The 17479-nt window shown below is 41.8% G+C and overlaps 1 protein-coding gene across 10 annotated transcripts in view; it reads left to right on the plus strand.

Annotated features, from left to right (window-relative positions):
* USP54 (ubiquitin specific peptidase 54) overlaps nucleotides 1–17479 on the plus strand; it is a 103134-nt gene that overhangs the window by 19273 nt on the left and 66382 nt on the right. For 3 of the 10 annotated variants that reach the window (XM_080401177.1, XM_080401182.1, XM_080401187.1), the window contains exon 1: nucleotides 13700–14002. The exons of 3 other annotated variants lie outside the window; for them this stretch is intronic. The gene's annotated coding sequence lies outside the window, so the exon portion shown is untranslated. Of the gene's footprint in view, nucleotides 1–4420; nucleotides 4534–13697; nucleotides 14003–17479 lie in introns of those variants that run through there. 4 more of the 10 variants (XM_080401188.1, XM_080401184.1, XM_080401180.1 and 1 more) reach the window with 4 other exon arrangements.

The following is a 17479-nucleotide window of genomic DNA, read 5'->3' on the forward strand; positions in this document are numbered from 1 at the left end:
TTGCTTTCCTAGCGGGATGGGTATGTTCATATTATCTGCAAGGGGAGTTATTGCTGACATAGATTATTTAAATATTGATCATTAGCTTTCAAATTTCCAGACTAATACATGTGGGAGAACTCTCAGGTTTGTGCTTGTTCAGGCTCTGGTCATATTTAAATGGTATTCTTTTTAATCATGAGAGCCAGAAATGGTGCTTTTAATTTGAAAATTTAGAGCTAGATGTATGAATCTAGCAGGTGATACAGATACTTGGAATAAATAGAGAGGCCCCTTAACTGTTGTGGAATGCGATGTAACAGTTTATTGCCCATGAATAATTGGTGGTAAAATAATCTTTGAAAAATAGGCCAAAAATGCTAATTCTCTGAGACAATGCCAGTAACATGTGCCACTGGAATTGGAAGGATGAGACTACTATGTAGGAGGAATGTATAATAAAGGCATACCGTGGTATAGAAGTTACAAGATGTTGCAACCTCATCAACCAGCTCTAAGCGGTACTGATGCTTCTGGGTATACAAAGCAAAACCAGCATTTGGTGCGGCTGAAATGATCTAGCTGAGAATGCCTGGGGTTTGGGAGTGCTGCGATGCTGCCGAGCCGTGTGTGCTGAGCTCATGCCAGCCCTCCAGGTTAGGGCAATAGAGCTGCTTGTCCCCAATAGAGTGTCTGGGTAGCAATGAAATTTACAGCAGCAGAGGGTTGTTGATCAGTGGGTAATTTCATGTTGTATCTGACCTATTGTTTTTGAAAACCATAGATAGATCAGAAAACTCACAGCTTTTTCTTAAAGAGCTCAAATGGGGATGCATTAAATAAATCAGTTTTTCATGGAAATGGACTTCTACCTTGTGTAGCTAGACTTGAAAATTTACTGAAAAAGCACAGGCCACCTGTCTTACTGTTTATAGTACATCATGTTGCACTTTCTGTGCTTGACTTAATGAAGATGATAAATAACTTACTCTTGACCAACAAAAGTTACTTTTGCCTTACTTTATTCAGAAAAGGAAGGACGCCTCTCACTGTGGAATGCTGGATTAGGCTGTTTGATGTCCTTTTAAAGTACCTAGTATTTGTCTGTCTCTTTGTAGAATTACAACATCAAGATACATAATAGAAGCTTTAATTATAAGCATTAAGTTAAAGTGTGGTGTTGTGAAGGCTCTGTTAGCAGAATTACAGTCCAAACTTGCAATTTAGTGATGTCTCAAAGTCTAAAGTTTGAGTAGTGAGTTTCAGTTCTGAAGGAAGTGGAGGAGGGTTTCTGCTTAGCACGGCACTGGGTGCTGATGCACTTCTGAAATGGGATGCGGCTCATCTTTATTATAAGATCATTGTTGTTTGAAAATATCATAGGTGACTGATGAGCAATATAAAAGCTACCAAGTCGGTCAGTCCTTCTAGTCCTTTCAGCTTTCTTGAGCACAGACCATCATGCTAAACTATACTACTCTGTTACTCTTCAGCAGTATTTCAATGCAGGGTTTTAAACACAGACTATGAGATTAGATATACCCACATTCACTGTAAAGTGGAGTTTGAACTGTCTCCTTGCAATAGAAGTAAATTAAGTTAGTCTTATGTTAGAAACTTAGTAGCTAAGTGCTCTTAACCCTTAAAGACACCAAATTTATTTGGGCTACTGAGATTGGGAAGGAAAATCCATTGGTCTTTACTTAAATAAGGCTTAGAAGTGATTTTGTTGTGATTTCACTGTGCTGTAACTTTTAAGTGTTGAGTATTCGAAGTTGTCAGGCGATAGCTGTGTTGGATGGTAATATGTGTAAATACGTTGGTTTAATTTAATAGTTGGTTCTAGGGGAAGGCAACAGGAAGGCAACACAATAGTCTGGATAAGCAAGAGTGCTGCAACATGCTACAGACAATAGTCAATCTACCAGCTGTGAAGAGCCAACTTCCAGGATCCAACTGAAGTTCCATAGCCATTTCTCTAAGGGTAGGAGCTCAGTGATCAAAAGGGCACCAAACAGGATGGATAACAATCAACTGAGGGATTTTTTTTTTAATGTGACATTTTAAAGTGATTAGAATTATTTTTATTGAGGGAAGAGTGGATTTGAGTGTATTTAAATTCCACATTTAATACTATCAATAATTAAAATAATGTGTTCTAAATATACTTTTAAAATAAAATCCCACTGCTTGTTTGCTGCTAAAATTTTAGCAAATGAGATGCTGAATTGAAACTAGCACTAATGAACTGACAATCTAGCTTTGACTCTAAGTGGGGTTTTAAAATTATAGTACATATATAAATGTTTTGCTTGTTCCACACTGTTTCTCAGCTTAGAATGAAAGATGAAAAAGCAAGAAATTTTATATTTTAATGTTTGAGTAAAAGCCTAGAGAGCTCAGAGGATGAGATCCCCTACTTCTAAAAGTATTTATCATTGGGGCTTGCCATCAATATCAACGTAATTCAGACTACTCACCCCCCCTTTTTAAAAAAAAAATAGTTTAAATAAAAGAATATCATATAATTTCTGTCCACATATAGTTTGAGTTTAGTATGAATGTGAAATTCTATTTTAGAAAACATGTCATATCACATTCACCATTTTCTGAAAGATAGTCCTGATTATTTAGTAATCTTAGGTAACTAACCTTAGTAAAGCAGAAACACAGATCTTACAAATTCCCAAGAAAATGAGGAAAAAAAAAAGGGTCTAAACATGGAGTAAATATTTTCAGACATGTGAACACCTAAAAATATCAGGGGGGGGAAAAAGGAATAATTTCTATAGGGGAAAATGGGAGTTGAATGCAATTTGGCTATTTTAATAAATATATCTTTTATTGTATCTTCCTTGTTACCAAAGCACGAAGCAAAATTTTGTGTATGAGGCGTATTGTGTTAAAGCATAACTCAGCTTGTTCCTATATGCAAACCAAAATGCTGTCTCGTTGTCTTCTGCTCTGAATGCTGGACTTCTGAAGGCCAGCACTGTTTTTGATGAGTGCTGGTGTAATTGATAGTGGAACCTATGCAGAGAAACAAAAAAAAAAAAGGGGGACTTTTCCAGGATCAGATAATTGTTTGGCAATATCTGTAGAAGGTTAAGTAAAACCTTTATGATATTAGTTGGACAATGAGTGATGCTTTCCTCTGATTTTGTCTTTGGTATCTAGAAGTAAGAACTATCACTGAAAGCATCAATGAGAATTGGGAAAGTATCACTTGCTGATGTTTTGCAGATGGGGAATTGGAGCAGACAGTGATTAATCGATTTGTATGAAGTTGCCCTGAAAAGCTGTAGGACGTGGCAATTGGTCCTAGTTGTTGGTCTGCACTGGTGGCTTTATGCTAATAGCAGTGAAAGAAAGAAGAAAGTGCCTGCATGGCTGCAGCTTGAGAATTGCCAGCAGCCCCCTTGAGGTTTGAGTGAGGCTGATGTGTTTTCATGACTGGGTGTATGGCAGTACAGCGTTTTCTATATGGATTAGATATAAATAGGAAGGATGACATAGTATAGAACAACTGTTTCTGTTCAGATGTGCTTCTTGGATAGGCAATTTTAGTGTTTGTATCTTCCATTTGATTCTTCTCTCTTCCACGTTTAATGTTCATTGCCCAGCTAAGTGGAAGCGATGCAGAGTGATTTAAAGGTCTCTCGTCCTCCAGAACATTTCCTTGGTAGAGAGGATTGCTGAGCAGGGTAAGGGGACAACTGATTTTGAGTAGGTAAGAGGACTGCAATAACCGATCTGTCCCAGTTACGAGTGTGTCTCATTTGCCAGGCGCTGGGGGTACAAACTAAGCAGTTACCGGTTTTGTGCTGTGTTAACTTGGTTGTTTTCTCCAGGCAGAAATACAGTATCTGGCACAAAAGTAGTTCTTGTTCTCTAGCTGGTTGAGTGCCCCTGCGAGCAGGCAAGCCTTCCTTCACTGGTGGGCAAACTGGCACTGCATTTTGGGGGTAAAAGAGGGGAGCTGTGGCCTTTGGGGGCTCAGGAACCGCTGCTCTTGACATCCATGGGTGGCTGGTGTGCCAATGAGGCACCTCCCGCGGTGGCTGTCACCGGGTCTTGAGAAGCGCTGCGGAAACAAGGGGAAAAGATATAACATCTACCAGGAAAGCGGATTGCTTTCCCGAATTATTTACAGAGGAGGCAGCAGCCCCGAGAGGGCCCCGGCGCGGGAAGCCCCCGTGCCGCGGGCGGAACGGGGCTGAAGGGCCCTTGGCGTTTCCCACACAGGTGGAGGGGAGGCCTCGAAAGGCCTCGGGCAGTGCGGCCACGGCCCGGTGCCCCCAGGCTCTGCACGCGGGGGAAGCAGCGGGGCTCTGCGCGTTACCTGAGCGCGGCCATCTTCGCCGCTGCGGGCTGGCCGGGCGGCCCCGCCGCTGCCCCTTTAAGGCCCGACCTGCCCGGGGATCAGGTGCGCGGCGGGAGCGGTGACGTCACCGCCACGGGGCGGGGCGCTGGCTCCCGCGCTGCCCGCGCCGCGCGACGGGACGGGACGGGAGCGCCGCGGGACGGGGCGGCGGCGGGTCCCCGGGCCGGCCGGTGAGTGTGCTGGGACACCTGGGCCAGGCGGGCTGAGCGCGGCCGGCTCCCGGGACGGGGCGGGGGCACGGCTTCGCCATGCGGGTCCTGCAGCAGGTGTCTGTGGCTTTGTGGTGTGCTGACTGCTGGTAAGCAGAGGAAGGGTTTTCTGCAGCAAGCCAGGCTGGGAAAATGTGCTGAGTGCCGGGTATTTCATTATTCGCAGACATAATTGTTAGCGTTATGTACGCCTATACAAAAAAAGCTATACACTTCAATTGTATTTACTTGTCTAAACTGTTGCTGAGATAGTAAATGAGCACCAGATACTGCCTTAGCTGTCTCTGTGTCTCGCGGTGATGGATTGTGCTGGGTACCTACTGTCCTTGGTGGAAGGTGCTATGTTAAATTTAACTCGTGCTGCTTTGGTAAATCAAGGTAGTTAAAAACGCTGGAGTTTGGAGTAGAGGAAGGTGTCTTACAGCTGCTCTCCCTACTTGCCAGTGGGAAGATTATAGCCCATCTGTATGGAGAAGAGTAATGACTATGCCCTTTGCCAGTTGTGGGGGAATGTGCAAGACCATATGGAATCTACACCACTTAAATCTTCATGTGCACAGGAGTTGCATTTGCTAGTTCTGATGAAAGGCAAAGCATTGGTTATGGCTTTGGTTTTGGGTTTTGGTCTGTGATTTTTTTTTTTCTTTTTTATAGTAAGGGTAGAAGAGATAAACCTTTCTTTGAACATTCATTCCATCTCCATGATAAACAGAGTTTAATATTTGCAGTTCTAATTTCTGGCCTAATGGGTTCACTTTTCACAAGGTAGGTTAAAATTGGCAGAAATAAATAGTGGGGAAAAATTTCCTGTTCAAGGGAATTGTCACATGAAGATAAAGTTGGCAGGAGGGCACCTCTCATTTTCTGTGTGGTAGAAGGATGTGACAAAGTAAAGCAAGCTTTATCAGCCTTGACTCTTGAGTAGAGGAAGGTCTCTTTGGTATTCTTATGCTAAAAATGTAGGCTAAGACTTTTCTTTGAAGGCTTGAATTGGAAAGGCCCGTCTCTACCACATCTAATTTCTGCGCTAGATTCCAAAGCAGGTTTAGTCTCTAAATCTACAGAGCAGGATTCTGGAGTAACTCCTCATTAAAATAAAGAAAAGTACTTTTATATATGACCATATGTATTTGTTCTAATCTGTGCTATTTTTAGTTTTGAATGGTCACCTATGAATCCATCTTTCTGCAGGTTTCTTTATTGCCTTGGTAGTGTTTCAGTCTAATCAGTATGCAATGGATGATGTTTTTCTGCTCTAAATTTAGCTGCTGATGTTCATATGTTACTTGGTATTCTGTAATAATTGTTGTAGTGGGCATCTTGCGTGGATAGATTGCCTGCAATGGCTTTTGTCCTGGAATATGCATCGAGCTAGTTGACTTGTATTTACAGTGGGCTTTTTAAAGGGGTGAAGTGTGTTAATCTAGGATGGTTAAGACCAATGGAGTCTTTATATTTAGGTATATTAATATATATATGTGCTTTGTGTATGCCTCACACCTGGGGGAGAGGAACCAGAAAGTGAGTGTCACATTACTACAGCGTTTAGTTAGTACTATTTTTTTGCATACTTATGCAGAGAGTACCAGTATTCTGTCAGAAGCCGACATGTAGTCCAAAGGCATGCTGCAGCTGTAGGATGCCAGGCTAAGGTGAACAAGTAATCCATGGTGTAGCAGGACTAAGCTACAGGGTAAAATCTGGTCAATTACATTTCTACCTGAAAATCTCTTTAACTGCTAAGTATATTTTTTCATGACAGCACCTATTACTGTCATGGGTGGGACTTTCCGTAGTTTGGTTTTTTTTTGTTTTTTTTTTTGTGTTTTTTTTTTTTTTGGCGAGTGGCTCATTGTTTCCTTTGGAAGTCATCAGCAATTTCTTACCTTCCTTGTTGATACTTAAGCATCTTAAGTCAATTCCATTTCACTGGCTGTGAAACAAACAATAACCCTCATAATGTCTGTACATACTATTGAAGAAGCCACTGGATTTTAAGCACCTGCAATAGCTTTTGTAGGTGCATGCAGTTTGAAGAAATAGCATCTTTTCTAATGAGATGATTAGAAGGCATTTCAAGGTGGAAAGGAAGATGACTTAAGAGATGCTGTTACTTCCCTTCTTCATTCTGATGGCAGATTTTTACAGAGGATTTACTTTTGTGAATGGCAAATTAAAATTTATTTTGAAACACTGAAATACTGTTGGGTTTTGCCCCCTCCCTCCATGATTGGGGTGATTCCTGGAATCATCTGTGTCACTGACCTTTGTTTTCCCCTCTTTAGTATTGTAGTATGGATTTAAATGCTCTTGGAAGTTCTGTGCTATACATCCTGACTGCATCTAAATCATCCAAGGTTCAGTCATAGGACAAACACTAAAAATAAGACACAATGGAAAATAATTAGTGCAGGAAGTTTAAAATAGAGTAAGATAAAATGTTATGAGTTTAATTAACTTCTCTATAACTGTGGCTTTGTGATCTTGCTTCTTCTGTTGTAAATTAAGGGATACAAAGGTAAACTAGTAAAGCAGAGGAACTGGAGTGTCAAAGGGGACAAATGAATATGGTAGGTAGGGAGAACTTTCTTGTGAGCTTACTTTCATTTTGGTTTCACACTTTTGTGAGTTAGTTTCCGAAGTGAATCTTTCACCTCCAACCTGTCAACTCCTTTTTTTATGTCAGAGAAGAGCCTGAAGAGCATTGGTTTTATTGATACAGGCAGATGAAGCAAACTTGCATATGTTTCTCAAGATTTCATTGTGAGCTTTTTTGTCAAGGACCACAGCATTGCTAAGATCCTGATGTATCAAGGTTTACAAGTTGGGTGCCATAATTTAGGGTCACAAAATTATGTATATTCTTGGTGACGCTTGGGAAAAGTGGATATGGATTTGTCACTTCAGTTACACTAGTCCAATGCCACATGTGTGCTTTACATAGGAAAGTTGTTTTTCTGATTCCTAACTTACTAAAACTGTAAATTAATTCCTGAATGTCTCAGGGTCATATTTAAACTGCAGGAAATTCCTTGTCCTACAGGGAAATAAATTTTGTGACATGCCTTTTAGGGCATAAACCAGCGTGTGGATCTGCCCCATCTACATGCGTGATAGGAGAGCTGTCTGTGGCTGTGGATGCAGCATGGCATCACGCTCATTCAAATGATGTGCTTGGCTTTGACCAAGAAATTTAATTTAGTGCATTGTTTGATTCGCAGGCATCTGTAACCTGGTGTCTTACTTGTAGTGAAGAAGACCTTTTACTGTCTGTTTTTGATAGGATGTTTACAAAACATTCTTTTGGCTTTGGTCCACATACTGAGGTGGAAGTCACAAAAAGCAGGATGGATTAAGTGCAGCACGCTGTAGTTCACAGTCACTGGGAGTAAGCCTGCAGCAGAGTTGCTTTTGTTGGTTTCATTTTGGTTTTAGGAGTGTAGTAGGAACAAGAAATGCAGTTGTTTGTGGTATTTGTGGGGGTACTTCCTTGGTAAAGAGTGATATTTTGGTTCCTCCTTGTGTTTGGTAACCTTTAAACCCTGGTTGTTTTGTAGACTCCCGGACCTCCCAGTGCCACAGGTAAAACTAGTTCAAAGCACTGCGTTAGAGTTCCTAGATGTAGAAAGTTGAACTGCTAGCAGGGTAGGTTCATAATGATGTGCTTGAGTTACTAATGCTTTGTTTTTCTTCCAGTGTTTCTTTTTTTTGTTTGTTTTGAGTCATCTGCCAAAAGGAAGACTGGTTTCGCTGAAGAGCACTCTGCCTCGTAGTACATACACATAAGAAAGAAGACAGCTTTTTTCAGTTAAGTGTGTATATTGAGTGTGTATACAAATTGTTTTTACTCTTAAAGTTGTAAATAGGCAAGACCCTTTTGTCAAACTATAAGGTTGTGAAATAGAACTAATTCAGCTAAGGACTGGCCTTTATATACTAAGGAATGCTTTCCACTTAACTGCTCTGCTCCTAAGCTTATTTTTAAAAGCTAGCGTAGATTTTAGCTTAGACTGCAGGCCACGACTTCTCAAATAATTTTAATGGTACTGCCACCCACAGCCACCCCACACAAAACAATACCCGTGGAGCCATGTAGGGAACATTGAGGAACAGATCTGACTTCAAACTACCCTGGCCTGTCTTGCCACCTGATCACAGTTTACCCTGACCAGGTTGTCTCTGTGGCCACATGAGTGTTTGTGTTGCCATATTGGAAGGGGTTGCACAAGGATGAGAATGAGCAGTTGGGAGACGGAAGGGCAGTGGAGGGCACAAAAACTCTGGTGTCACATTGAAATGGGGGTTGGAACTAGATGATCTTTAAGGTACCTTCCAACCCAACCCATTCTGTGATTCAATGATTAGCTAGTCTCTGAATAGTCTTGAAAAGTATTTCTGATCCTCTGTTGATAACTACCAAAACAATGGTATGTTTGGTTGTTCTTTAGGAATATTGCAAAATGGCAAGAAAAGCTTTTTGCTCATCTTGTAATTTACAAGCTACTTGAATAGCTCTAGGTCACTTGATTTTAGTAAAAGAATAGCTCGGATGGTAAGGGAGAAAGCAGTATTGATTTTGATTGGTTTTCTTTGTATGGGTCTCTTTGGCTTTAAGGCTGTGTCCACTCTACCAAAGAAAGCTGTGTTGACAAAGTAAAATCAAGATTTTGCTATGCTTTTCCCCTGCCCCAAATAGTATTTGAACAGTTGTCTTGCCATGTGGAGAAGGTCAGCCAAATACAGCATACGTGTTTGCCTAATATGTTTGAACACGTTGCCCTGAAGTTTGTTGGACTGTTATTAGATATTTATTTTTTTTGCTTGGCTTTTTTCCTTCCTCTTGAAAAATGTGCTGCTGATGTGGGAACATGAGCTTCTCTTCCTCAACCCACCCTCTCCACTGTCCTGCCCCCCCCAAAAAAGAAGTCATGGATGGTCACTGCTTTGTATCCGCTTCACAGAATTAACTTTTTTGATCTCAGAGTTTTTCGGTGAAGGGGGCAAACATCTGTTTTCAGACTTCTTAAAAGTGTGGGGAATGCATATTGTAAATTAAAAGCCACTGTCCTAGAAGAATGCACTCACTTAAACAAAGATGCTAGAAAAGATTAACCAGGGAGTTTAATTTGCAGCAATTGTTTTGAAGGGTCTGTCCTGGAGTGCAGCTGGATGTTAACTTGATGCAGCTTCACTGTGGCTGCTTCAGGAAAAGGGCTGGGTGGGTTGGTGGGTCTTGGCTGGGTGCTCCTGCTCTCTTCTTGCTTGGCTGTTTTGCGTGTCTGCTCTCGTTGAAGTGGCTCATGCAACTGGCTCGCAGCTGAGTGCAATACTCGGAAGCAGTGGGAGTGAGAGGCTAGGGAAAGTAAACAGACTGACACAGGTCTGGTGTTTCCCACAGTTAAATGAAACCACACCTTTAGTCAGTCCGTGTTACCCAGTGCCACACAGGCGCCTGACCGCAGATGAAGGGTCTGCTTTGTTATCTGGGTGGGAGAATGTAACCTCGCTATCAGGAGGCATTGCTCACCAGGACTGTTTTTCTGAATTCTCAGTGAGCTAGCTGATGAAAAAACCCTGTTATTTTTATTTCCCTTGGTAGAGTTGGTTTTTGCTGACTTACCGCCCTATACTAGCTCGTTTTGCAGATTGCCCATTGTTAGCATAAAGGGAGCAGAAAGGGCACGTGATGGTGAGCAGATCCACCCTGGTAGCAACTGTCAGGTTGGCATAGCTGTATTGTTACCTGTGCAAAGACGTAGCACATCTACATGGTATCTTGGCTTTGGTGGCAAAACCTGTAGCAGAAACTGCTCTAACTACAATTTCTCTGCTCCTGTGTACCCCTTGTAGCATGCTGGTCTGTGTTGTGCCAGTTAAAACTTCTTGATGCAGACTTCTCTGTATTCTGAATAACTGAAGTTACAACATTAGCACCCTTCATAATTTATTTTCTAGTTATTTTTAACTCTGATAGTTTTCATGATGCCATTTGTGATGTGGTCCTGTACAGACTGCCATCTGCAGAACAGAGCATCAGATGAGAACAAGAACAAGTGATCTGTGAAAGGTGGGTAGGAATTTCTGCAGCCAGCTTCTTTGTTGAAGGTGGTTGAGAAATTGCATCTTTTACCATGTAGCTCTTATTCCTGGCAGACTTCTCCATGTAGACCAATTTATGGTGTTTAGACTATACTAAATGTGCTGACATTTACAGTTCTGTGAGTGGGAGTGCTGTGGTGGAAATTTATTCGAAGGTGAGGGGAAGGGCTAGCATAGCCTTTGCTGGTTAGGAAGCTACATGATCTGCAACAGCAGAAGGAAGCTGAAATCATATGACTGCAGACATTGGGAAAAGAACTGTTTTCAGTGTGGAAAGAGTGGTTATTGCAGCTCTCTGTCACGTGTACCTTTTTCTTAAAAAAATTTTTAAACTTATTCTTTTGTCATTTTCTTAGACAATCTCTCTTTATCTGGCCAAACATGAACATATACTGTAGACATACGTGCTTCTAATAGATAGGGTTGTCTTGCAAATACATTTGCTTTTCAGATTGCTGATCTCTGAACCAAAGCAGAAAAACAAGGAAGGGAGAGAGAGATTCCAGGCTTGTTTCTGCTGCTTTATCTTGCCTAGTTTTCCTGCCTTGTTTCAGTCGGAGGCAGCTATGTGGATGGCTGTATAATTGCTAGCATTGCTGTCAGGTCCTAGCAGCCCTAGGGGCTGCAGGGCTTGACCAGAGCTGTTTGAGGGTTGCTGTGCTGTCCTAATTTAGGTGAAATGTTAGAAGAGTAGAAACACTTTTCTTCTTTCTTCCTGTTCTGTGCAGGGATGTGGTAATTGCTCTGAATTCTTTCTTAGTCTGGTGGCAGTGAGTCAGATGCTTAGCTGGTGTGTTTGGCAAAGCTCTCTTTTGTAAGCGTAACAGTGCTGTTGTGCTTTGGCTTGGGACATGTCCCCTTCCAGAAAGGGGCATGGTGCCCCACTTGCTGTCTGAACTGTTTGACCGTCACTAGTGGGGAGTGAAATCTTACTTTGTCTGATGCAGAGGGATTTGTTTTAGCAGTAAAACACTTACCTGTCCTTTGCTGCTGTAGGATTTTGAAAAGTTTTAATTTCAGGTGTGATGGAAGCAGAATTGATCATGCTTTGAAGAGAGCTTCTAGAAATAATTTTCATGCTTTTTACATGCACTTAAGTATGAAGAACTGGATATTGTTTAGACAGGCACCTGTGAGTCTCCTCTATCCACGTGCTGAGGAGCTGTGTGGAGTAGTGTCAAAGCAGGTTTTTGAAAATGTCACGATTGGATCCATACTTCTAGCAGGTACTCAGGTATGTGTGGGCATGTGAAGAGTTTTAGCAAAAAGCAAATAGGAGTTTATAAACATCAGTATTACAAAACTGTTGGTATTACTGATTTCCGTGCACCTGCCATTGTGAGGGCGTTGGCCCATACCACCTCAGCAAGGAGATCAGTGGAGCCACAGGAGCATCTCTGTGGTCTTCATGCCTGAGTAGGAAAGGCGAATGCTTCATCCTTTGGAGTGAGGAGGAGGAAGGGAGCGTAGAGACAAGTGTTTTGTCTGCAAGGGTGCTTGCCAGCCTCAGGTCATTGAGCCCTGGACATAATGTGACCTGAACAAACGGGCTTGCTAACTCTTGGTAAGACTTGTATGGATATATGGAAAGAAACCCGCACATCCAAGTAATGGTGCGAGACACCCGAAAGGCTCGGTCACTCTTTCTATATGATAAAAATGAGGATTGGCACATTGTTTTTGCCTGGAAAAGGTCTGTGCTGGTGTTGCAAACTGCTTTCAAGTGGTTTGGCTTCCTTGAAACAAGCTGTTTGAAAAAAGAGTGCTACAGAGTTAACACACTGTTCTAACCACGCACAGCTGTGGAGCAGGTTTTGAACCCAGCATGGTTACTGAACACTGTACTGGGTTTTTGTTCACAATGATGCCACTATTAATACATGTTATAAAATTATTTTATTTTAAATTTGCACGTGTAACTTTTTTCTTTAAGATTTACATTTACGTAGAAGCATCATGAGGTAAAACATTGCTTAGAGTATTGTGCCTTTGCTGTATTTTTTTCCTTTCTTGTTTTAACTCCTATTTTTGTCCCACCAAAACTCTATAATTATGGAAAGACATAGTTAAAACTTGGCTCAGCCCCTTCTATCCTGCAAGACTGGATTGTTCTTAAGGCAAACCGATTTAATTGTATTCCAACTGCTTCCTTTTTGCATTGTTTGTTTCCATTAGGTAAATGGTCCCGGTGGGGATAGTATCTTCAATCCCTTGTATGGTCCAAAGTGTTATTATATTTCAATCTGATTCTGTTTGTTAGCACTATATTGTGCTAGGACAGAAAGACAATGGTGTGCATTGTATTTTTGTAACATAACTATAAAGTTTTCTTTAAAGTTATTTTGGTCTTGGATATACAGTAACTCTGCCTGTCTGTGCTATGAATGTGATCATGTTAGAGGAACAAATTGATGCTGAATGTGGATGGCACCAGTGTCCTGGAGCTGTACTGTAAGAGAGTCTGGGAATAATCATGTAGTAATGCTGCTTCTGAGCTTAAATAACTGAGTTTATGGGAGGTTTTCAGGGTAGGAAGCTGTTTTTCTGAACAAACTTTTTTTCCCTGATCAGTATCACTGGCTTTGAACCACAGGGGATGGTTCCAGGAATTGTCTTGCAATAATTGTTTTTTTGAAAAACTGCTTTTAAATTTGCATTGTAACCTCGAGGCTCTAAACCAAGGCATCAAAACTGAAGACATCTATTGAGTCCTTTGCATTTTTTCTGTTAAATGGCTAGATGTCACTCCTGGTTATCAGCCCCGCCTATGAGAAAACATCCTTCGTGTTTAACTAAGCAGTTTGCAGGAACCTTGCCAGTTTGCTCGTTGCAGCAAGGGCAGCCCTGCCTTGCACAAGCAGGCTGTTGCTGTAAAATGAAGTCATCCCTTACAGCCCTATCTGCCCCTCTGCCCCCAGTCTGATCTCTTTTATAAAAGGGTTTGGAAAACCTTCCTCTCTCTTGCCTGGCTCTGTTTCCGAAGGGAACTGTCGGTAAGCTGGGCCTCTGGCCTTATCTCTGTTGGCAGAACTGCCTGCCTTGGTAGGTGGCAGCGGGGGCAACACTTTTCAAACGAGGCTTTCCTGTGCTGAGGGAGGCCCTTGTTTTTTTGTTTTAACAGCTTCCTATTGTTCGAAACAGCAGGTTGTCCCCTCCCACGCTGTTCTAGCTCTTTCCTCCTCCCTTAAATAATTTTTCCATGCAAGTATTACTCAGAGCAGTTACTCTAGCAGTGAGTCCTCTGAGAGTTTTCTCAACCCGCTCTGAGCTCCAGCTTTTGTTGCAATACCAGTATGGAGTTCACGCAGTAAATAGAAAGTGGCTTTTGAAGGTAGGTCTTTCTGATTCTTAAATCAGTTTTAATGTGGTGCCACCACCGCTGTGACATGACTGATTTTTTTTTATTGAATCCCAAGTTGTCACAGGAATTCTCTCCTATATATGGTACTGAAAGGTAGAAAATACTGCTGGCCAATGTAGAGTGCCTTTGTTTCTAAGATGCAAAGAAGGGTATTCCTTCAGTTTTGTTAATACTTTGCTTTTCAATATTACAACCTTTCTGTCTAATGGTGTTTAGTATGTGTATGTTTTATGTTCTGCTACCTGTGTGAAAGGCACTTTCTAAGCCATAAGCTGCCTCTGGTCCGCGATGCTGTAGCTGCTTCTGACTAATAGTATCCGTGATAAATTTGAAGGTGAAGCCAGCCAGAATCTCTTCTCACCTTAACATTTTTCACAGCTGGAAGGAATATTGGCAGTTCATTTTTCATCCTTGTTACTTTGTAACTAATACTATTACCTAGTCAGAAGCTCTAGGGGCTGCTTTTTTGATGATGTAGATGCAGTTTTGCTTCCCTCTACTTGTTGAATTCTGTGTTAGAAAGTTGGTAATTAAATGAGGTATTAAATATATGTAGAGCTTTTCTATTATATTAATGTGTTGATTTGTGAAAGTCATCTTGCTTTGGCTGGTTTCCTGATCCCCTGCCTTCTGTGAAGTGTCTTGTTTCCAAAACAAATAGCAATTATCCTGTGAATTTTGGAAGTCTACCACTGCTATTCCAAACTTCATGCTCCTTCAGCTCAGCATGAAGTACATCTTTGTTTAAATTTGTAGATTTGAAAAAAAATCACAAACTGTTTTCACACATTTGGTGATACTAAGCAGAGGTTTTAATTGCACAAAATGATAAATCTAGTCCTAGAGCCTGTCACTGGGGAGGGGGAAATAGTCTGTGTATCATTTTGGCTGCTCATCATTCAGTGTAATAAACATTATGCCTTTTCAAAGGCATTCCATATTTTTCTGAAGGAATAACTTCTTTGTAATCCTGGTGTGCTTTAGGCTGCCATAGAGATTGATCAGTCTGCTGAGGCAGGGCTCAGCTGCTCCACACCTGGAAGAGGAAGTCCTGCTCTCTTTGCCCTGGCTGTAACTTCTTGATGAGTTGACTAAATCACTAAATCAGTAGGAAATAAAGCAAGCCCCTCTCCTCCCCTCTTCCCCCCTGCCCCGCCCCCGGAAAAAAAAAAGGGGGGGGGGCTAATTTTGTGAGCTGAATTTGGTGTAAGCCAAGTAGCAGAGGTGTTAACTACCTGTCCCAGAGCACTGGGATGGAGAGAGGGGGGTGCCCTCTTCCCTGCTGAGGTGGCTGTGAGATTTTGGGTTCGTGATCGCTCTCAGACATTGCCTCTTTGAGATGATAGGTCTTTCTTGTAGTACATTTTACTCGGTGGGAGTTAGAAAATAGGCTTGCTTTCCCCCTTCCCGCCCTCCCAAAAAACTGGTGGTTCAAGAAACCTCTTGCTGTTCTTCGACAGTGAAGCATTGCCTTGGACATATGGTGTGTGTGTGTTTTCTGAAGTTGTTAATTTGTAATGCAGTTATACCTATAGGTTGGGGCGGTAATCTCAGAGTCTTGAGTATCTTAAAAACCCAAACAGGCAGATTCCGGGTTAGAGGGTTCCCCATCTCAGGCCAGAGGAACATGTCAAGCAGCCAGAGGAGTGAAGGAAGCAGACTGTGGTGGCTGTCACGATGAACAATGGTTTTGGCACACCTGCTGCCTTGCCGCTGAGCTTCTCCGTGCTTGGCAGGAAAGGAGTGATTTGGAGGATAACCAGATAGTTTTGTAGATGTTTTTTGGTATGTTTCCATCTTCTCTGAGGGAGAGAAAACAGAAGCACTTGCTTTATAATGTAACAAATGGCTGGTAAAGGCTGGCACCATCAACTTTCGGGGCAGGATTTAATAATGCACTTATAAGTGGGAAAGTCAATATTGTGCTAGACCCAAGGGCCCTTCAAAGCAAATACAGGGAGACTGATGTACTGTGGGAAGGGGGAATGTGGGATATAGTCAAAGCAATGTGTTAGAAAAAAATAGGTTCATAATACTCTTTGGAATAGATAAAAACATATCTACATAGTTTTAGTCAAGAAAAAAATTTTCTAGTAATCAAGGAGCAAAATGAAGAGAGCTGGAACAAATGCATTTGTGATTTGCAGTACAGCAGTTTTTTGACTCCACCAAGTGCCAAGTGATGTTAATCAGTTGCTGTTTCTCCTGGGAGTTGTCATGGATGTAAGCTGCGAGACAAGATTACTTCTTCCAAATAATAGTGTGTCACAGCCATGTCATTTCATCCATTTTTCAGTTGTGGCTTTTCAGGTTCTGGTGTTTTGGATCATAATAATAGTATCTTTAACTGATGTATTGATATGTATGAAATTCCACAAAAGGTCTGCAAGTTTCTTGTGTGCTCAATTCCACAAGAGACTGTGCATTACTCTCACTGTCCTAATTGGTGAGTACCTGGGTCACCAGGGTGTATTGGAATTGGAGAACTTGGGGGGATGGGAAAAAATGAGAATGCTAAAAAGCTAGAAGAGCTTCCTTCTAGTTTAGCAAAGAAAATACATCTAACACAGCACATTTTGGCTCAAGCTTAGAGCAGTTTAGCTTCAAATGGAGTGACTTCAGTCCCAGTGCAGCAGAAATGTAAGATTTTTCCAGGTCAGCCACTTGGTTGCACATGTGTACACACATGTCTATGATTTATTTTCTTAATCACAGAGGAAGGGTGCATAGACTTTTAGTCTGGATAGAATATTTTTTCCTGTCTCCCTTACAGGTGTGTATGAAGAAGTGTTACATGTTGTAATGCTGGCTAAGCAGTGGGTAATAATAGTAACAGTGTCTCTGAATGCTTTCTTCAAGTATTGAAGGAAAAATTTGTAAATGATTTCTCAACAAAGCATTTATTGTGGTGTAATAAGGTGACTAAAAATACCATCCTGGTGTGGTAACCCTTCTTGATAAGGATAGCTTTTACAGATGTTGCTTTCCTAGATGTCAGGTGATCGTTCCTTGAAGGGTGGTTATTCTGAGGGAGTGGACTTTTAAACACCACAGTGTTTGGTTTTGTCCTTTTATTGGTTTGCTGGCGTTCTGGATCTGCATCTTTTTCTGTACCAAGTTGCTAATCTTCTCGAGACCCTCCTCTGTTAAATGCAAGAGTTACGTCCCTTCAGCAATTTTTTTTGTGTCACCAGCATGTTGTCTAGGGAATTCTGGGGAAAACAATTTCTATTGTGCAGCATTACAATGCTCGGAGACACGAGCCTGAAGCAATATCAGCAGGTCTTGTCCTAACAGGATTTGGCAAGAGCAGGTGTGGCCAATGTGTGGCATGCCACTCTGCTGTGCAACTGGAAGGTGAAGGCTCCGTGTTGTGACCAGCTCTGGGTGGTGCTGGTGTGGGGGTGGCTGTGGGAAGAAGAAAGCCTTGAAGACTGTCTTTGATTG

Source organism: Falco punctatus (genome assembly GCF_963210335.1).
Source record: "Falco punctatus genome assembly, chromosome: 9".
NCBI classification, from domain to species: Eukaryota; Metazoa; Chordata; class Aves; order Falconiformes; family Falconidae; genus Falco; species Falco punctatus.